General features: G+C 35.0%; 1 protein-coding gene across 2 annotated transcripts in view; it reads left to right on the top strand.

Annotated features, from left to right (window-relative positions):
• Nucleotides 1-6213, top strand: part of LOC107856626 (GDSL esterase/lipase LIP-4) — a 26401-nt gene that overhangs the window by 4953 nt on the left and 15235 nt on the right. The window lies entirely within an intron of this gene.

The raw sequence follows: 6213 nt of genomic DNA, 5'->3' as shown, positions 1-6213 counted from the left end.
TGAACCACCACACCAACACTTGTGGTCAAGGAAAGAGGAGGAAAATCGTAGTAGAAGAAACTTGTCTAAAGTTACATGTACTTTGGATATTAGTTAGATTTCTATAAAACTAGATACATATTATAAATGGAGGCGACTAAGTCTAGCCATTGAGACAAGAGTGATTTGCTCGGTTGGTAAGCATCCCTCATTTTCATCTCAAAAATTGCGAATTTGAGTCGCCAGGAAAGTAAAAAGGATGGAAGCTCTTAGGGGGATTAAAAAAATATAAAAAATATTGAGCCATTAAATTGTAAGTACTACTTACTACTTACTAACAAGAGACAAATCGGGATTTTGATACAATTAAAGGCTTAAAGCCCAAATAGTCAATCAAAATATTCAAAGATGAATCAGTAAGAATATTGACATAGTTATAAAATCAGGATCAAATACAATATTAGCAAGGATAATTATGTACCTCTTTGAGTTATATCACTGTTAAATTCTTAGCTGCTATTCTATGGTGCAGCTGAATTGATAACGAAGTGAGAAGCAGAATGGAGAAAATGAGGAAGAAACTGAAACTGTGCTACATTACAACTGATCAATGAGAATGAAAATTACACCCAAAATATCTTTCTCTCTCCTCTATTTATGCTAGCTAATAACCGACTCTTATAATTACAGATTCTATCCCAACTAATTAACCAACTCTACACCTAGCATTAAGTAGTTGCTAGCTTAGGTTTAGCTGTAATATCAAGGTACTGCAGTGTATTTAGTTAATTCCTCAACACCCCCCCTCAAGCTAGGAGAAATGAAGATGTTCTTCATTCTTAGCTTGGACAGCAAAAACTTGTGCTGAAAGATAGTAAGTCCCTTTGTTAGAATATCAGCAGGTTGATCTGAACAAGGTAAATACTGTGGTTGTACCAACCCTTGTTGCACCTTTTCCCTGATGAAATGACAATCAATGTCAATATGCTTAGTACGCTCATGGAAGACTGGATTCGTAGCAATTTGAAGAGCTGATTTACTGTCAAAAAACATAGGAACTGGTAAGAGAACTTTAACATCCAACTCTTTGAATAAACCAACAAGCCATACAATCTCAGCGATAGTGGAGGCAAGGCTCCTATATTCAGCCTCTGCTGAACTTCTTGAGACAGTAGATTGCTTCTTAGATTTCCAAGAAATCAAAGAAGAACCAAGTTTGATCATATAACCAGTAGTTGACTTCCTGGAATTTAGGCAAGATACCCAATCAGCATCACAAAATGCAGTCATAGTATCATTAGATTGAGCATCCATAAGAAGACCAAGACCAGGCGAACATTTCACATATCTAAACACCCTCATAGCAGCTTCCATATGGGAAATTTTTGGAGAATGCATGAATTGACTAAGACTCTGAACAGCAAAGGACAAATCAGGTCTAGTAACTGTCAAATACAAAAGCCTGCCTACTAATCTTTAATAGGTACTGGGTCCAAGAACTGGTGGATCATCAATGATACCAAAATGAGCATTATATTCTGTAGATGTAAGTTTGTTATGTATCTCAATAGGTGATCCTGCTGGTTTGGATCTAGCTAGTTCGACATCTGATATTAGTTCCAGGGCATATTTTTGCTGGTGCATCAGTATACCATCAGCATTCCTGGCAAACTCTGTTCCCAAAAAATATCGGAGCTCACCTAAATCTTTAATTTTGAAGGTCTTTCGTAGAAGTTCCTTAGCAGCAAAAATCAACCGAGGTTCATTACCAGTGATTAAGAGATCATCAACATAAACCAAGATTATCACAATGTGATCTCCCATTTTCTTAGTCAGTAAGGAATGATCCAAAGGGTTTTGTGTGAAACCAAAACTAGTCAGTGCAGTGATGAGTTTGATGTTCCACTATCTTGAAGCCTATTTAAGCCCATACAATGACTTTCTTAGCTTACAAACGGGTTGCGCACCAATATTAGTAATAAAACCTTGTGGTAATGTCATAAACACTTCTTCATTTAGGTCACCTTGTAAGAAAGCATTATAAACATCCATTTGTTGAATTTTCCAACCTTTAGCTACAGCCACAGATATCACAGCCCTGACAGTTACCATTTTTACTACAGAGGAAAAAGTTTCTTGGTAATCTATTCTCTCCTTCTGATTATAACCTTTTCTGACTAACCTAGCCTTGTATCTTTCAGCCTCACCATTGATTTTGTACTTAATCTTGTAAATCGATTACAACCAATTGCCTTTTTTCCTTGAGAAAGTGAAACAATATCCCAAGTATTATTATCTTCCAATGTTTGAATCTCCATCTTCATCGCTTCTACCCATTTAAGTTGAGCAGTTGCTTCTGCATATGTTTGAGGCTCAGATTCCACTGATACATTATTAATATAGGCTTGGTATCCAGTGGATAAATGATTATATGCAAGGATATCTGAGATAGGGTAGACACAATTTCCAGCTGACTTTGTTGTTGTAACAAAGTCCTTCAACCATATAGGAGGTTTGCTACCTCTAGTGGACCTTCTTCTCGAATCAGGAGGTTTTGTAGGAGCAGTCATTGTAGTTTCTACTGGAAGAGGAAGTGCATCCTCTGTAAATATAGAAAAATCTGTAGGAGCAGCATCTACAACAGAATCTGAATCAGGTATTGTGTCTCTAATGTCATGTGCAATATGCTCGACTGGTAAATCATGAATAATAGGAGGGTCTACAACTATAATAAACATACCATCTTAAAAAGAATTAGATATAGATGTAGAATTCTGCTGAGAAAAGGGAAATATATCTTCAAAGAAAATAATATCTCTACTAATGAAGAATGTTCTGGCATCCCAATCATACAACAAATAGCCCTTTTGATCAACTCCATACCCCATGAAAACTGACCTGATATCTCTAGGAGAAAATTTATCTTTAGGCTTTAGATTGGTTGCATAACAAAGGCATCTAAGAACTCTTAAGTGTTGTAAAGAAGGTAGTTTTCCATAGAGTACCTCATAAGGAGATTTATCCTGCAAAATAATAGAAGGTATTCTGCTTATAATATATGTAGTTACAGTAATGCATTCTCCCCAGAATCTGATAGGAATGTGGCCTTGGAACCTGATTGCTCTTGTTGTTTCTAATATATGTCTGTTTCTTCTTTCCACAACTCCATTTTATATGGAGTATAAGGGCATAAACTTTGATGTACAATTCCATAATTTTGAAATAATTCTTTACAATTATTATTGAAAAACTCTGTCCCATTATCGGATCTAAAACACTTAATCCTTTTTCCAAACTGTGTTTCAACTAAAATCAGAAAATTCTTGGGAACAATAATCACATCAGATTTCAAATACAACAAATAAGTCGAAGTCCATCTAGAGTGATCATCAATTATAGTAAGAAAAAATCTCATTCCTTTATGTGTTGAGACTTTATAAGGACTCCAGACATCCAAATGCAACAGATCAAAAACATAAGTTATTTTACTAGTACTAACAGGAAATGGTATTCTTGTTTGCCGAGCTATTAGACATATATCACAATGATCAAGTTTGAAACTACTGATATTATCAAACACAGTTATTTTCCTTAGTACTGACATAGGTACATGTCCCAATATTTTATGTAACAAATGGCCAGACAATCCCTTTACTGTTGCCAAGGATAGACCATCCACATGTTTCTTCTTTGTCAGCAAAGTATAGAGTCCGTCTTCCTCTTTACCAATCTCTTTCACCTTCCCAGTGGAGAGATCCTAAAATATACAGAATCCAGGGAAAAAGGTAACACAACATTTAAGTTCTTTGGTCAATTTTGACATACCGACAACAAACACCATTAACAAACTCACCCTTTGACAGATCACACTTCCCAATTTGAGACACTACAACAGACTCACTATTAAGAAGCTGAACTCCTTCTAGACTTTCAACTGACACACCATCTTTGATCAATTTATCATTACCAACTATATGATTTGTTGCTCCACTATCAATAATCCAGTTTATGAAATTTTGTTCAGAGTCAGCAGATACATTACCTGACATATTCACATTTGCATCTCCCACCTTGGATTTGTTTATGATGTTCATGAGCTGCCAATACTGCTTTTGTTTCATTCCTGCAAAGTTAGTACTGACATTTCCCAGGTTGCAGTTTTTTAACCACTGCATAACCTGGTATTGTTGCTCCTAACTTAGCTCAATAGTAGAATGATCACCAACTGTTATATTAGTCTTTTTTTTCCTTTCCAATCAGATAGGTAACCAATAAGCTGAAAACAAACATCAGCAGTGTGACCAGTTTTATGACAGTGATCACAGGTTTGTAATTTGTTGTAAATCTCCTTTGTATATCCTTTCATATTACAGAATTCACAATATGGTCCAGCTAACTACTTGGAATATTTGTTTCCATATGTGGAGCTGCCTCTTCGACCATGAATGGTGTTGTTATTACCACCACCTCTTCCAAAAATTCCTTCACCATATCCATGATTAGTACCTCTTCATATCCTGGACCATTTGTTCTACCACCAAAACCAGAATCATCACTCTTATTACCAGAAAATAAAGCAATTGGTTCAATACATTCCCCTCCTATGTAGCTATGTGCAGTTGTAGCCTTTTGACTCTCATCTTTAATTAACATAACGTAAGCTTGATTAACAGTAGGAGTGAGAGTCATCATAAGAATTTGACTCCAAGCCTGACTATAGCTTTCATTGGGACCTAAGAGAAACTGTAATAATCTCGAATTTAACAGATGTGTAGTGTAATCTTTGAATTTGTCACAATTACATGAAGTAGGTGAAACAATCGAGTCAAATTCATCCCAAAGGTCCTTAAGTTTGGAAAAATATATGGATATAGTGGAAACACCTTGTGTAAGAGTGCAAATTTCTCGATGTAAATAATATATCCTAGTGAGATCTACCTTATCAAACCGCTCCTTTAGATCCATCCATACTTGAAATGCATTTGAGCAAAATAGAATTTCACTTAGAAAATGCTTACTTACATTGCTGGTTAGCTATAAAAGGACTATTGCATTGCATCGATCCCATTGTGTAGCCATCTCCCCAGTATAATCTGCTTGTTTTACTATTCCATCAATAAAACCTTGTTTATTCTTCACAGTAGCCCCAATTTCATCGTACGACTCCATAAAGCATAATCTTCCATTCCTGTAAGTTGTATCCCCACTTGGACTGCTCCGGGAGTATCCGAAGCTCCAAGATATAGCGGGTGGTTATAACTCAAAGGATCAACACTCCGAAGTGCTTGCGATTGTGATTCTACCATGAATCCTCTATAACTCGATCTTTAAATTGCAGTTGTGCGAACAAAAATTACGAAGAGATCTCTCGATTTTGTATCAACCAATATCAAAATCTGTTAGATCCACACACTCATGGCTTTGATACCATATTAAATTCTTAGTTGTTATTCTATAGTGCAATTGAATTGATAACGAAGTGAGAACCAGAATGGAGAAGATGAGAAAGAAACTGAAATTATGCTACATTACAACAGATCATGAGAATGAAAATTACACCCAAAATATCTTTCTCTCTCCTTTATTTATGTTAGCTAATAACTGACTCTTATAATTACAGATTCTATCCTAACTAATTAACCAACTCTACACCTAGCATTAAGTAGTTGCCAGCTCAGCTTTAGCTGTAATATCAAGGTACTGCAGTGTATTTAGTTAATTCCTCAACAATCATGGATTGAAGATTAAGGACTAATCAAGTCTTCCTCTTTATCAACCTTTCATGATATGTTAGTGTTAATAAGACAATTACCACACAGTAAATACAGTAACTATGTTACTCCCCCTCTCCCATATATTTATATGATATTTTTTTTTGTTGAGATAATACATCAAAACACCCCTAACCTTGTAGCCAAAACTTACTTTAGACCCTAAACTAATCGAGCAATTATTCACACCCCTTAACAACTTTCAAGTGAATTTTTTTCCACCCTACAAAAATTATACCACTCTCACTACGGAGAGTGAAGTACACATGCCCCACGTCATTGCCAAATCAGTGCCATGTCATTGCCACGTAAGAAATTATAATTTTTTAAAAAAAAATAATCCAATACACATATTATTTTTATATATTTTTTTTAAATAAGTAAAAAATATACTTGTACCTTATATATATATATACATATTATATATATATATATATATATTATTTTTAATATATATATATAT

Source organism: Capsicum annuum, chromosome 1 (genome assembly GCF_002878395.1).
Source record: "Capsicum annuum cultivar UCD-10X-F1 chromosome 1, UCD10Xv1.1, whole genome shotgun sequence".
NCBI classification, from domain to species: domain Eukaryota; kingdom Viridiplantae; phylum Streptophyta; class Magnoliopsida; order Solanales; family Solanaceae; genus Capsicum; species Capsicum annuum.
The sequence above is the reverse complement of the archived record's forward strand: the minus strand, read 5'-3'. Positions and strand labels throughout refer to the sequence as shown.